The 15669-nt window shown below is 45.9% G+C and overlaps 1 protein-coding gene across 3 annotated transcripts in view; it reads left to right on the forward strand.

Annotated features, from left to right (window-relative positions):
- The window catches only part of LOC146833199 (keratin, type II cytoskeletal cochleal-like), a 101554-nt gene that overhangs the window by 917 nt on the left and 84968 nt on the right, over positions 1-15669 (forward strand). The gene's annotated exons all lie outside the window — the stretch shown is intronic.

Genomic DNA, 15669 nt, shown 5'->3' on the forward strand with positions numbered 1-15669 from the left:
TGCATTTTAGTGTTGGGGCAGTTAATTACTCAACACACATGCTAACAAGGACTTGTAATTGGAAAGCCCGGTTCCTAATCTCTGATTCCCCCCCCCCCCAGTAACAAGAGGCCACATTCCCCGACCCCCCACGCACCCCTGCTGCAATAAATGGGGTAGTGGGAGGGGGTGGACATCTACATACCTATAAACGAGACCCCCCGAGGTTCTTTAGGTCTTGTTACTCCCACAACATAATGCATTTGTCCGAGAAGAGTGCAGGAGGCCAAAAGTGACGCAAGCTCTGTACTTTCAGTATCCATCCACGGCCTACACTAAAAGCTAATTCCTTTCTTGAGTGAAACGTCGGCGTTAGATTCAAAGCAGAAACAAGTAGTCAAGAAAGACAGCCATAAAGAGAATAAGAAAGCTTAGACACACCATGTAACAAGCACACCACTGCCTTTCTCCGAGGCGAAGCAGAAATGCCTCGGAGAAACGCAGTGGCGGTTTCGAATTCGGGGGCGTGTTTTCCTTTTCTCTCCTCTTGCCATTGGCTGGAGGAGATAATTAGAAAAGTTGGAAAAAACACACCCCCGAATCCGAAAAGGACGGGGCCTGTTCGGAGTGACGGACCTCATCTCCAATGGCTGGCCAGCATTCAAGAGGCCAGACAATGGAGAACAGGGGAGAAGAGGGGCGGGTTCAAGCCCCTCTTCTCCAAGTCATTAAATCTCGGACCGAGACTGCGCAAGCTCAGCCTTCGAGCCGAGACCTAAAAAAGAATAAAACCATACAGTATTTAAAAATTATAAAATTCCTCAGATGGCCAACAATTTACACAGTGGGATACAACAGAATCAGTCCTTCATCGAATCTCTTGATCGCACAGCTGCTTTTAAGATATTGGCAACATGAAAAATGATATCTACAGAGAGCATTTGCAAGAATAAAACAGCTGGCCGTGCCAGTTTAAACCACACTTCTTAAGAAGGTGGATTAAATATGCCCTTCTCAGGATCCCAAAGTATTTACAGAAAATTTCAAGTACAGCGTCCAACGCAGACCTATGGTCACAGCCGCAGGGTGCTAGGCATAATGGTTCATGCCAACATAGAGGGAAGGCTAAAATCTGAGGCAACCAATTCAGCCTAAATCTAGCAGAAATTGTGCATGGTTCAAGGTTACCACTGAAAGGTTGGGCTCTTATAAATAGGTTTGTTTTCAACAATAAATACTTTCACCTAAAAAACTTCTGAAGAGCCTCATATTATCTTCCAACATTTTATGTCTTAGAAAGCCGTCTTTCACCCAACCACGATCCACCTTTACAATTTTATCAGAGTGAATAAAAAGATCCCCTCTAAATACGAAGCTCCCCTTTGATATATTTAAAGCAGGGAATTTGCATTGCAAAATCAAGGGATGGACAATCTTGCAATATCTCCCTATTCCATTGTGCTCCTTTAATCTACAGATCAACCCAGCATAAAAGGGGATGGAGGACAATGATATCATGAATGTGGCTAAACCGATATTATATGTTGGGGAATCCACCAGTTGCACTGCTAAAGGGGAAGGTGTTCGGTTAAGGTAATCATCCCATTCATTGTCCAGAGATTGAATATCATGAATTTCCCCCTTCTCTCTATCATCATCTGAGGAAGATGGGTTGTTTCGAGGAGGCATGGCAATATTTGATACCAGTGTCCTTCTCAGAGTGACAGGGGGTGGCATAGGTTTTGGTGATCTTGGTGCAGGAGGTTGTGGATGGATAGGTGACGATGTTGTCCCTCCAGGTGTAGTAATTGTTTCTAATATTCCTGCAATATGCCCTGTCGATCTTGTACTGGAGGGGGCCACCTGAATCATGGCCTCAGGTGGTGGAGGAGTGAAATGGTGAAACTGCTCCACATATTGCCTTGGCATCTCTATTTATTGTTGTCTTTGATATACCTGTTCATAAGAGTCCCCTTTATTATTTTTGTCCTGGTACTTCACATTAAGCTATGAGGGACTATGATCTGTACCAAGAGGTCCATTATCATCCTAATCAGATTCCTCTACATCCAATAAATGGCTTGGTGGCAAGGGAGACACCTTGATGGGTGAGGTATGTTCTGGGCGCAAAATGTCCTGTGTTGGTTTTTCATCATCAACGATATTGTCAACAAGGTCGTTGTCGGTTCCGGTGTGAGGCATAACACTGGTGATTTCTTCATCACCGGTTTTGTTGAGAACAACTGTGGTTTTGCCATTGATTGTGCCGTGAACAGTCTCATCAACAAAGTGTTCGTCAATAGTGTCATCATCAACGTTGTCAGCAAGGTGGCCGATGACGAGATTGTCATCGTCGATATGGCCATCGTCGACAGAGGGCTGAGGTAGGTCATGTTGTTGTCGAAGTTGTTGTTACTGCCATTGATTATGTTTTTGACAGTGGTATTGTTTTCGATAAGACCTTCATTGACAGCTTTGAGTTTGTCATGATTGATTCTGAAGAGGAATTGGCAAGGTGTAAAGCCAAGGCAAACAAAGGAGTTGAAGGCTTCGAATGAGTGACCTCTGAGGGAAATGTTTACTTCTTTTCTGTGCAAGAGGTGCCTTTTGAAGAGTAATGGTGTGTCTTTTTTAAGGCCTTTCTGTATGCCTCTGGTGACCCTTGGTGTGACCTCTCCCTTTTCCTTGACTTCTCTAGTGTGGTAACTGAATCCTCACTGTGCTCTTCCTCAGAAACAAAAGTTGTTTAAGCTTAAGTTTCTGGAGCCATATTAACAGCCTCCCCTTTCTGTCGTTGAGAGTTTTAGAAGAAAAGGTTCTACAGACCTTACTGTCCTTTACCTTGTGGGCAGGATGAAAGCAGTCGATACACTCCTTATGAGGATCTTCCGAGTGGAGTCTCTTCTTTCCACAGGTCCCACAATGTCTAAAGAGGCCTTTCTTCAAGGATTCTGACATGTGAATGTCAGGTGTAGAAAAGGTAAACAGCATACATAATCTGGATAAACCAAATCTGGATATAAGCTGAAGAACTGATCAGAGCTCAGGGAGACTCCTTTTCACACGACATGCATTAGAAAACCCTAGGGAAGATACCTCTGATGGGAGTGTTCTAAAGGATGCTATCACCTGATTGGCTGGAGTGTGGTTCTTCATAAATGATGTAGATAAGCTATTTAAAAAAATGTATTTTGACATTGTAACCTATAAATACTACTGCTACTGTTTCATAATGTTCTGTGGGACTCCCACCTCAACGACGGGGATGATTCAAGCATGTGAATCTATGACAGATCCAATACTGGACAATGGAAAGTTCCTATCAGTCAGATGGCTCATCAGCCACATGTCACTCATCCATATTGTGGAGACTCATTGTGGGATGGAGATCTTTCAAAACCTAACTGCTAGGGTCCTCACGTCTGTGGGAGGCTGGCACAATATATGGTGTTCACCTATTGGTAAGGCACTCTGCACTGAGTCCAGGCAACCCTTAGTGATAGTTGTAGTGGCCCCTGATAACCAAAGCTCTCAAGGGGTAGCTGTGGAGAGCAGCTAAGGCTTATTCAGGAGGGTGTAAATCAGGAACTTTACTACTCAATCAGTCAGTAAAGCTTGCACACAAGAAAGATCTACACCAGTGTTAGAAAAATGGACCAAGGGAAGTAAGAAACCACCAAAGGTAAGTAGCTAACGTTCCTAAGGCTCCCGGGTGCAGAAGTGATATTTATGGTCAACGTCCATAGAAGAACATGCGGAAGTCACTGTTGGAGTTTTACGGATTCAGGACCCTTCCCAGAAGACCCAGTGTAAACCCCACCTGTGGAGACCCAGAGAACCAGGATACCTACACCAGGGAGCCCGGGTGCATAGGTGCAAATTGGTGTCGGAATCGCCCGTTGAAGTCAATAAAGGGACTCAGTTGTCCAGCTGCTACAGAGTTTCTTGGACCAGGTCAGTGGAGCCCGGACGTGGAATCTAAATGAGGAGTACCTGCAAAAAGAGTGGAGAGAGTCCAAACCACCTGGAAGCTTCCAGGAGGAGCAAGAGCACGGTGCCAGCCCTTGTCAGAGGTACTTTGCTATAACACGGAGGTCCTGAAGATGCAGTTGCAGAGACCCAATGATGATGCAGGAGCACAGGAGCCATCCACAAGCCAACCCACACTGATTGAAGAATGCAGGAAGGTCAGTGGACGGCTGGGCCATCAACAAGCTTTGGCAAAAGCAACAGACATGTTGCAGGAAACAATGCTTAGTTGCAGACCAGCAAGGTCTGTGAGACTCACCCAGCAAGGGTAAGTCAAGGCCAGCCCTCAGCCGGCATGAGAGTCATCAGGAATCGATGGAGACTGCAGAAGGACCCTCTGGCAGCAGGCACAGGGAGTCGCAGGTAGTCCTCGGCAGCACACAGAAGATGGATGCCCACAATGCTGGAGAAGCAGGGAGAATTACACTTTTGGGGCTGTGTGATGCTGGAGGTTGGGGCTTCTTGGAGCTAGAAGATCTTGGGTCAGGACAGCCAACAAGCCTTGGTAACAGCAAACAGACGCGGTGCACAAGGATGCGATTCCAGTCGGCTGGAGAGATTGCAGTCTCACAAGTTGCAGGGAAGACTGGTCAGGCCTCTGAAATGCCAACAAACCACCACCTATGTTGTAGAGCTCGAAGATGTCCGTGGGACAGCAGGCTCCAGAAGCTGGTCGTCATCGTTGAGGTGTCTGCAGATGCAGGGTAGTGACTCCTCCACTCCAAGGGAGATTCCTTCTTGCTATCTTGAGTCATAGAAGACTTAGGAGGATGCACAGCCACAGAAGTTGCAGAACTTGGAAGATCACAGAGACGAAGTTGCAGTAGGAGTCTTTCTACTAGAAGCAATCTTTGTCTTGGCTCCTGGTTCAGTCAAGCAGCAGAGTTCAGTGCCCAACAGCAGTAGCATCTTGAGACAGATCTTCACATGAAGCCAGCCGGTTCTTGCAGACGAAGCTCGGACGAATCTAAGGATCCACCATCAGGAGAGCCCTTAAGTAAGCCAGGAAAGCGGATTGACGTCTTCTGCGGTGATCCGCCTATTGGGGGGTCAGGGACGCTACTGAAGTGGACTGACCGGTCAGATGCTCCCAGGGAAGTCCGCCCATCTAAGATTCAAAATGGAAGAATAAAGTGGCCATCTGGAGAAGCTCTGAGCGCCTTCCAGGGGAGGAGCCAGACAGGGGAGTGGTCACTCCCCTTTCCTTAGTGTAGTTTAACGCCAGAGCGGGATCCAAGGGCTCCTGTACTGGTGAAAACCATTTTATGTAAGGAGGGTACCAAATGTGCCCTTCAAAGCTTTCTGGAGGTGCTCAGAAGCACCCTCACCCTAGCCTAAGACACCCATTTCTAAAGAGAGGTGGCTACATCTCTCCTCTGCAGGAAATCCTTTGGTCTGCCTTCACTTTCCCAAGCTAAACTAGGCAGCAGTAGGGGAGAACCAAGTCTAGGGTCGGCAGAAGCACTGGCTTGCACGCAGACCCTATAAGGCTAAACAGCTAGACATGGGGGTCCTCTAAGGAGCCCCCAGTACATGAGATAATGCAACTAGCACCGGAATCAGTGTAGTGGCATGATTCCACTATGTTTGATACCAACCATGACCGAGTTCGGTGAAGCCTTTATGTAGCTGGACATCTCGACATGGCCACGGTCCACTACATACCTTAAAATGGATTCCCTGCACTTACAAAGACAGAGAATGGACTCCGGGGTTTGTAGGAGTGTCTCTTCTCTTGCATGGGCACCCTCACACTTAAAACCATGTACCATGCCTGTGGGCTGTAAGACCTACCTTAGAGGTGACTAATAGGTTTTAACTTTAAGTGCAGTGCCGGATATTAGGAAAACCTTATATCTGAAGTGAAAGGTGCATGTACCATTTCACACAGGCTGCCATGGCATACCTGCAGACACAGTTTGTATGGGCTCCCATGGGTGGCACAATGCATGCCGCAGTCCATGGGAGACCCCTGGTTAACCAATGCTCTGGGTACCTTAGTACCATATCCTAGGGACTTACAGGAGTACATCAGTATGCCAAATGCGGGGTGTACAAAGTACAATGAATTGAGGAGAAAGAGCACAGACACTGGGGTCCTGATTAGCAGGATTCCAGTGTACTACAGTCAAAATACACTGACAACAGGCAAAAAGTGGGGGAAACTATGCCGGAAAGATCCTACTTTCCAACAATGTCAAATTCTGGGTCCATGTAATTGCATAAAAATCTCCTCTGAGAATTAGTTTACTGGCTGAGACCTTAAGGATTAAGTCAGACAGGGGTTTCAGTGTGTTGTTGCCCAACATTGACAGGACCTAGGTACTTTTAAATGGTCAGCAAGCACCCTCCAACAAACAAGATACTGCAATGAAACGCCACAGGGGGTCAGTGTGCACCTCAGTGACTGTGTAAGAGAAGGGTCTGTGTACTGAAATGGCAACTTCCCTGGATCACAATGTAAAACCAGCATGATACACTCTAGTTTACCATACCATTCCAAGAACCCACACTGGGAGTCCAGTAAATGGGCTTCCTGTAGAAGGATCAGCTTTGGCTCATTGCTTCTATGATATTGCAATACCACCCTTCTCTTAACCTTATTGGTATAAACTCAACCAAATATATATATACTGTGATCTACAGAGCAAGCAATTGCATTGTGCATAAATGACAAATTGTGTTCGGCTATTTAATGACTCTAACAAAAATGCAAGTTCAAACCCAACTTCTCCTCACCCGATACTCCCTAACATGAAGCACCTTTTACGTTCTAACTCTAACGGCGGTACTTCCATCTCGGATGGTGAACCTTGGCAGCTGCTACAATCAATATAAGCGGTGATAAGCCAGAATAGCAAGCAATATCGTAGGTAATTTAAGTACCCTTAGAGGATGGTGGGTGACAAAGCAATACACCTTTATAGTAGTCTATATATATATATATATATTACCTACTGGCAGTCGCCAGTAGGTAGTTATAGTTAGGACCTATTTTCCATAGGAAATCCGCAACATACTATTTAGAATAACGTTGGCGCCGATTGACGAATCTTTGAGAAATTTTCCAAACTTTTGGCCAGCTCCGGTCCGCTCCTATCCTGAAAATTTCACGGTGATTCGTCAAACGGGGGTCCCAAAACGCGTTTTCCCCATGCATTTTCCCATTGGACCTGTTGACGCAGCTACGGCCCAAATAGCTGAACGGAATTACACCAAATTTGGCAAAGAGGTAGTCCTCAGTTCAGACTCGTGCCTTTTGCTTAAATGGTGTAAATCCGTTCAATAGTTCCTGAGGAAATTAGAGTTAAAAAGATAGATATATCTGGGCGGAGCCTAACCACACATCTCATCGTGAGATCTGATTGGCTGTCAGTACTTCATCCAAGAAGTGTTGGCAGCCATCTTGGGACCAATATACATGATAGCACCTCATTAAAAAGCATTGCAGCTAATAGAAGGTTTTAAGACTTTAGTTACATTATAAATCATTTGTTGATGGTACCATACTCATTTTAGGAATTGTGGTGTGTTCTAAGGTGATTTTACCATGTGAAAAAGCCTTCTGCTGTGATATCATGAATCATGTTTGAGAGAAAACTATTTTCTCATGTTTTTCCCACAGAGGTTTGGAAGGTGATCTATAAGCTAAACTGAGAGCATATTTTCTGTATATTCACATTATCTTTCTCAGTCATGTGAGAATGAAGTCTGACATTCTCAGTAAAACATGTACATCCAACAAGGGCAGAGACTGTCAGTTGATTCCTTTGTGTTCTACTGCAGCTTCCCAGAGTGTTCTAAAGAACAACTAGAGCGCTAACAGTCCTACTTATGACAAACGTATTGCACACCTGAAGCCATCTTGATTGGAATAAAGTGGTAACTCTTAAAACATTTAATTTAAAAAAGAACACAATGAGGGGGTTCATGTTGCCATAGAAAGTATGATTAGTGCTGCAGAAAGAAAAAATAGGGCACATTTTGAGTGACTTCTCAAATCCTCTTCTATTTCATTAAAAAATTCTGACATGCAGACTGAAACATGCACTTTCAATACCAGCAGCAGACTTCCCTGGTGAGCAGTAGCTTTACTACAGTGATCTGACAAGCAACTAGAGTGCTAACATTCTGAATTTATGGCAAATATGTGACACATCTGAATGCCTTCTTGATGGAATAAAAGTAAACAACTGAAAGTATTTCCTACTGAGGAGACTGTAGTAAATGAGGAAATTAGGAAACTTCATAACAAATAAGTCTCCCAAAATGGCCACCAGAGTCAAAAGAGCCCAAATGTAGCCCAAATATCACCCAGATGTAGCCCAAGTATAGCCCAATGACAGAATGTTCCAGAGTGTTCTAACGAATAACTAGAGCGCTAACAGTCTTTCTTATGACAAAAGTATGGCACACCTGAAGCCATCTTGATTGGAATAAAGTGGTAACACTTAAAACATTTAATTTGCAAAGGAACAAAATGAGGGGGTTCATTTTGCCATAGAAATTATGATTAGTGCTGCAGAAAGAAGTATTAGGGCACATTTTGACTTCTCAAATCTTCTTCTATTTCATTAAAAAATTCTGACATGCAGACTGAAACATGCACTTTGAATACCAGCAGCAGACTTCCCTCGTGAGCAGTAGCTTTACTACAGTGATCTAATGAGCAACTAGAGTGCTAACATTCAGAATTTATGGCAAATGTGTGACACATCTGAATGCCTTCTTGATGGAACCAAAATAAAAAACTGAAAGTATTTCCTACTGAGGAGACTGCAGTAAATGAGGAAATTAGGAAACTTCATAACAAATAAATCTCCCAAGATGGCCACCAGAGACAAAAGAGCCCAAATGTAGCCCAAATATCACCCAGATGTAGCCCAAGTATAGCCCAATGACAGAATGTCCCAGAGTGTTTTTAAGAACAACTAGTGCGCTTACTGTCTAACTTATGACAAAAGTATGGCACACCTGAAGCCATCTTGATTGGAATAAACTGGTAACACTTAAAACATTTAATTTAAAAAGAAACACAATGAGGGGGTTCATTTTGCCATAGAAATTATGATTAGTGCTGAAGAAAGAAAATTAGGTCACATTTTGAGTGACTTCTCAAATCCTCTTCTATTTCATTAAAAAATTCTGATATGCAGACTGAAACATGCACTTTTAATACCAGCAGCAGACTTCTGTGGTGAGCAGTAGCTTTACTACAGTGATCTAATGAGCACCTAGAGTGCTAACATTCAGAATTTATGGCAAATGTGTGACAAATCTGAATACCTTCTTGATGGAATCAAAGTAAAAACCTGAAAGCATTTCCTACTGAAGAGACTGCAGTAAATGAGGAAATTAGGAAACTTCATAACAAATAAATCTCCCAAGATGGCCACCAGAGACAAAAGAGCCCAAATGCAGCACAGATATCACCCAGATGTAGCCCACCGGTAGCCCAATGACAGAAGTGTGCAGAACACTTATTTTTTGTGTATTTGCAGTTTTATATTGTGCAGACTTGTCAGGTATTGGAGTGCTTTACATGAGCATTGGTTACATCACACAAGATCAAATTCATTTTGGTTGTAGACATGGGGAGATTAAGTGATTTGAACAGAATCACAGAATGTTGAGGTGAAGCAGAAACTCCAACCTGGTTCCCTAGTTGCAAAGTCTGCAGCTCTGGAAGTAACACCACATCCTCTCCACTAGGTGCAACATTTAATCAAGTGGTCAACTGGATAAAAAAAAAAAAATTACAAATAATTTAAAAGTTCTTTGTCGCTATTTGAAAACTCAGAAAATATGTCCTCATTTTAGTTTTTTAGAGCACTAACCATAATTTTGATGCAAATAAGACCCTCTCATATATGTCATTTCTAAAGGAAATGCTCTAGGTATTACAGTTTTGATTACATCAAGATGACGTCAGGCGTTCCACACTTTTGTAATAAATATAGAATGTTAGCAATCTAGTTGTTCATTGGGATACTGTTGGGGGGCAGAGGCCAGGGGCACGGACTCTGAAAATTGAAGGCAGGTAGGAGAGTGCAGAGGCAACAATGTGACCACACTGGGCAGGCAGGAAGGGCAGTGGCAGCACAACAGACTATGGAGGTCAGTGGAAAGGGGGGCAGGGGCAACAAACCAACAATACAGGACTGGCAAGAGAGGCTGTGGCAATATAATAGACCATTGTGGGCAGAAGGAAGAGGCAGTGGTAGTACAACCATACATGCCAACAGACCCGTTTCAGCCAGGAAACGTCCAATGTTTTTAAGCTCAAATGGGCTTTATTTGATCTGTCTCCTGTCTACAATCTCCCCTTTTTCAATGTAACTCAAAGGGAAAAATCAATACCCCAGTTTTATTCAAAATCTCCCTCTTATCAAGTTCAAAATGTTCGCAAGTATGGTACATTGGATCATGGTAGGCAGAAGGAATTGGGGTAGAGACATGGACTCGGATGACAGAGGACAGGAGGGACATGGAGAGGTGCACTAAACTGACCCTACAGGGCAGGCATCAGGGTTTGCAGCAGCACAATACACCACACAGGGCATGCGGGATGGGAGTGCAGCACAACAATCCATAGAAAGCAATAGGGAGGGGACAGGACCATGCATATGGACAACAGAGAACATAGGGGAAAGAGGCAATGGTAGCTAGCTGACCATAATGGATAGACAGGAGAGAAAGCTGCAGCATAACAGACCATAAAGGGCAGGGGGGACGGATCAGGGGCATTACAATGGAACAGACAAGCCAGGACGGAGGGAATAGGGGTCTGCACATGGAAACAGAGGGCTGGGGGCAAGCGGGCAGGGCAGGAGCAGCAAGATGATCATGGAGGTCAGGCAGGATGGGCACTAGAAACAAGACACACCATGGAGAGCAACAATGAGACTATGATGGCATACACACAGACCATGGAAGGAAGGTGGGAGGGGGTCAGGGGCAGCTAGCTGACCACACAGGGAAGGTGGGAGGGGCCATGGCAACACAGAAGACCATGCATGATAAGCGGGAGGGTTAGTGGCAGCACAATGGCTATGATGGGCAAGAAGGAGGGTGCAGGGGCATGCACAAAGGACCATGGAGGATAGAAGGGAGGGTCAGGACCTGGGCACAGACAAGAGAGTTCAGGGGAACGGGCCTCACAACAGACCGCACGGGGCAGGCAGGAGGAGCAGTTGCAGCACAACAGACCAGGGAGGGCAGAATGGTGTGGCAGTAACATGGACCATGGAGGACAGGAGGAAGGTGATAGGGGCATGGCATGTGGACAGGCAGGGTGGAGGTGGCAGGGACTGGTTACAGTCATCTGACACTGCTAGGCAGGTGGGAGGGGAGGGGAGTGGCAGTTCAACAGAACACTCAGAGTAGATAGGAGTGGCAGGTCCATGGAACATGGTGGGCAAAAAGGATGGAGCAGGGGCATGCACAAAGACATCGGAGGGCAGGGGGAAGGTGAATAGGGGCAGCAAGCTAAGCACAGAGTTTAAGCAGGAGGTCAATGATGGGGCATAGAATTGGGCAATGGAGGGCAGGAGGAGGGGACTGGTACATCATGCTAAATGGAGGGCAGTGGCAGCACATCAGACCATGCATGGCAGGAGGGAGGAGGCTCAGACAACAGAGGATAGGGATGAGGTGGATGGGGTAGCAGGCTAACTGTTCAGAGAAGGTGGGTATTAGGAACTTTATCGTTTTTAAAATGTGTGTCTGTGCGAACTACTTAAAATATGAACAAGTATGCAGCATAATCTCACTTTTATTCAGGAAGAAGAGGACGTTTGTGTAGGAGAGTAGGATCTGCACTTGTGTTGCCCCCACTTTTTTTCTGATGTATACACTGGTTCCTGGCTATAGTCTGGCTGGGTCCCTGCTAATCAGGGCCCCAGTCGAACTGATCTCTCTAAACAACTTGGTGTGCATATTAGATGCACTAGTGATTGGATACTGTGGTACCTTATGAGCCCCTAGTATATGGTACCTTAGGTACCTAGGGCATTGGTACTTCACAGGCCTACCAGGGGCTGCAGCATGTATTATGCCACCCCTGGGAAGCATTCACAATCTGACACCACAGGCCTGCTACTGCAGCCTGTGTGAGGTAGTGTTAGCACTCCTCACTGAGGTATAGGTTCCTATATGTCACCATACACACACATATAAACCTATCAGTCACCCCTATGGTAGGCCCTATCAATCCCAAGGGCAGGGTGCTTGGTTTACTATGCGAGGGGGTGCTTCTGCCTGAGCAGGACCCCTCTGCAGCTGGCAGAGTCTATTCTCTGCTGCTGGTTGAGGATGCGGTTTAACCATATACTCTTAAGTGCATTATAACCTCGCGGTAAATGCTAACTTTGGAATGACTGCATCAAAACATGTTGTGTTTGGTGTCAAACAACTTGGAATCCTACCCCCACACCAGTAACTGGTTTGGGAGTAGGATCCCACCCTTCTAGAGGGGACGACATGTACCCACTGTACTACACGTTAGAAATCTTTCAGAGCCCCGGCATCACAAAATGGATGCCACCAGCACAGGCACCGGGCTGCCCTCCTGCTGCTGACCGAAACTCGCAGTGGAGGGAGCCCAACAAAGGGTTTCCTGTCACAGGGAGGTGTCACCACCTCCCAGACAGGATTTAGTGTATTGGAGCTGGGTGGGTGCATTCTTAGAGTGCTTTGAAGTCCTGCACTGGGGGAGCAGTAGGCTCCTCTGTGCATATGCCAGCTCAAACCGGTTCAGGGGCTACCTGCCCCTGCTCTGGCACGAAACTGGACAAAGGGAAGTGGGTGTAACCACCCACTACCCTGACCCTCCTAGAGAAGTGGTCCCATCTTTTTACTATAAGATACCAAAGCTTGCCAATGCAACTTAGATTACACCTGGACGACACTCTACTAAGAAGAATCCTGGCGCTTCGATGTTCCACTATCTCTGGAAGACTGAAGAATCTCCCTTGGAGTCAAGGAGTGACTCCCCTGCTTGGCAGGCACCAAAACTCTTCTACAACGGTTGCAAACTTTACCGCTCCCGCTGGAGCCCGAAGTCCCTGCGTCCCCTGAAGTAGATTTCCTGACCTCTCGACGGCCATTTTGAGTCCCCAGCGAAGCTGTGGCATCTGAACCCCACGAGTGACGAGGAACAGCAATACCAGGGAACCGTGCACTGATTTCAAGTGCAAGCCCTAATCTACGTCCAACGAAGTTGTGCTTTGGACCACTTGTTGTCCAAGTCCCTAGCAAGTCTAGTACCGAAATTAAGCGGCCTACCCCGTCCCGAGTGACCGTGGGCTGTTGTTAAACTCTTCCTGCAAAGGCGTCTTCGTGGTTGCTTGCCTGTTGGCTAGTAACTCTCCTGAAGACTTCCACATTGACTTCAAGGGCTTGCCTGGTTGCTCTGGGCCTGCCCTCACTTACCCTTGCTGGGTATGTCCATCAGACCTTGCTGGTCTGCACCATTGCCAATCTTCACTCTACACGAGACTTGCAGTTGCCAAGGCTTGTTAACTCCAATCCGGGTGCCGACACCGTCATCAGCTGCAGACGTTGTGGAAACCTCCGAAGCCAGCTGCTGGTCATCTTCGATCCCTCCTGGTCCTCGTGAGCGAAGAGACAAAACACCATCATTGACCTGAAGAGACGCGACAGCCGTGGTCATCCATCTTGCTGGCCACCGGTCATTGGCAAGTGACTCTGAACTCTGTCCCCTCAATTTCTAGGTCTTCTGCAACTCCAATCCATCGTCGGATTCGAACGGACACCTCTCCAGTCATCACAAGCAGCAAGTCTTCAAGGATCTCCATTGAAAACAGCATCGCGACCCGACACCAAAGGACACCTATGCACCCGGCTTCCCTGGGTGAGGTAACTCGTGCACTCCGGTGCCCAAGTGTGTGTTGGCCCTCGAAATACTTACCCTGTAAGTTGCTTGCCTGTTGACTTTTGCGAAGTGCCCTAGAACTGTAAAATACAAACCGCGACATTTGCCATTGAAACGTATTGAAAACCCGCGTGTGTGTTTAGACACTGCACGCGTCTCCTGTGGGCTGATTACTTACCTGCTAACACTGCAGAAGTGAAGCCCCAGCGATTCCCAAGGCCCTAGGCCTCTTCATTTTGCAAGTCGAGTTTGTTAACCCATTATTTTAGTATATGGTCTGGTACGCCCCTAGGGCTACAGCCATATTTGTGCTTAATTTATTGAGAACTGTTGATCTTTTGAATGTTTACCTGGCTCTAATCTCATAAAGAGATTAGTAGAGTATAATTAGAAATAAATACATATATATTTGATATATATACCTGTGTGGTGTCTTTTCATTTGGTAATTCAAGAGATTATAAGGTAAAACAAGCTGCTTTACATTCCTCAGAGACTTAGCCTGAAGGCTGCTCTCCACAGCTACCACTAGGATAGCTTTCTTTAAAGGTTGTCTTAAACCTATCTACCACAAGAGTCGAATTGGACTGGTGCAAGGTGGCCACTATAACTAGTGACCAGCATATGCCAGGCCAACTTCTCACAGTTTGTGACTGTGACTCCGGGCTCACTTGGCAGAAACACCCCCTGACCCTCCACCCCATCGCAAAATGTAATGCCCGTGAAAAGGGTAGGTGGACGCAGTGTTATATAGAACATAGTTCTGAGAGCACGAGTGAAAATGAAAACTAGATATAGTATATGGTATAAACTATGCACCAAAAAGTGTGATATAAGATGAACCGGGCCGTGAAATATAATATGCAATACATTGGGCGCAATGACAGATTCATTGGAGAGCGCGAGATAGCACAGGCACTAGCGCGTGCAATGCGATATGCGCCTTGGAGTGTAATATGCACAGGGCAGTGTTGTGTAACCTAACTAGTCTCTAAAGTTGTAATATAAAATATGTGCTGGGGAGTGTAACGTTGCATATGCACTGTGACAAAGATATGGATCCCAGATTGTAATATGTATGGCATAGCGCTGTGCGTTATAACATAGGCATCAAGGAAGGCACGTTAGATTGGGCAATATAACCCGTGCGAAGGCAAGTGTGGCATGACATATTCACGGGGTGGTGTTACAGTGCACATGGGCAAGAGAGTGTCGTAGCATACGCACTAGCTGGTGGAATACGACACAGAGGTGTGTGGCACTCGGCGGGCACTGGTGGGTGTAACACAGCATTGGGCTCAGCCAGGAGCACGCTGTGACTCTCAAGTGAGGTTCGTCTCCTTTCCAGAGTAAAATAAAAAGTATTACACATCCGGCGGTGGATGTGTGTTTTATTAACCGTGAGCACGGTTTCTCGCATAGTTTGGTTGAATTTTTGTCGAATCCCCTTTGAATGGCTTGGTGTGCGCGTGTATTAAATGTGCCCATCAATAGCTACCCATGTTTGTATAAATAAACGACAAGGGTGTCTACTTGGAGAGTACCCACCGGCGGGGGCGCCTGGATTAGGCACGGTAGGGCGTCAGACACGTCAGAGCTTCACTAGCGGTGAAAATACATTCCACGTGGATTCATTGTATGCATAGTCGCCTTTTAATGAATATCACGCAAATCGTCATGGTGCTAGGTACATACGGTTTGTTAACAATGTCCTAGGTGTTTCTATAAATATATATATTTTTAAAATAATAAAAAACAAAGGCCGGC

Source organism: Triturus cristatus, chromosome 4_2, assembly GCF_964204655.1.
Source record: "Triturus cristatus chromosome 4_2, aTriCri1.1, whole genome shotgun sequence".
In the NCBI taxonomy this organism is placed as follows: Eukaryota; Metazoa; Chordata; class Amphibia; order Caudata; family Salamandridae; genus Triturus; species Triturus cristatus.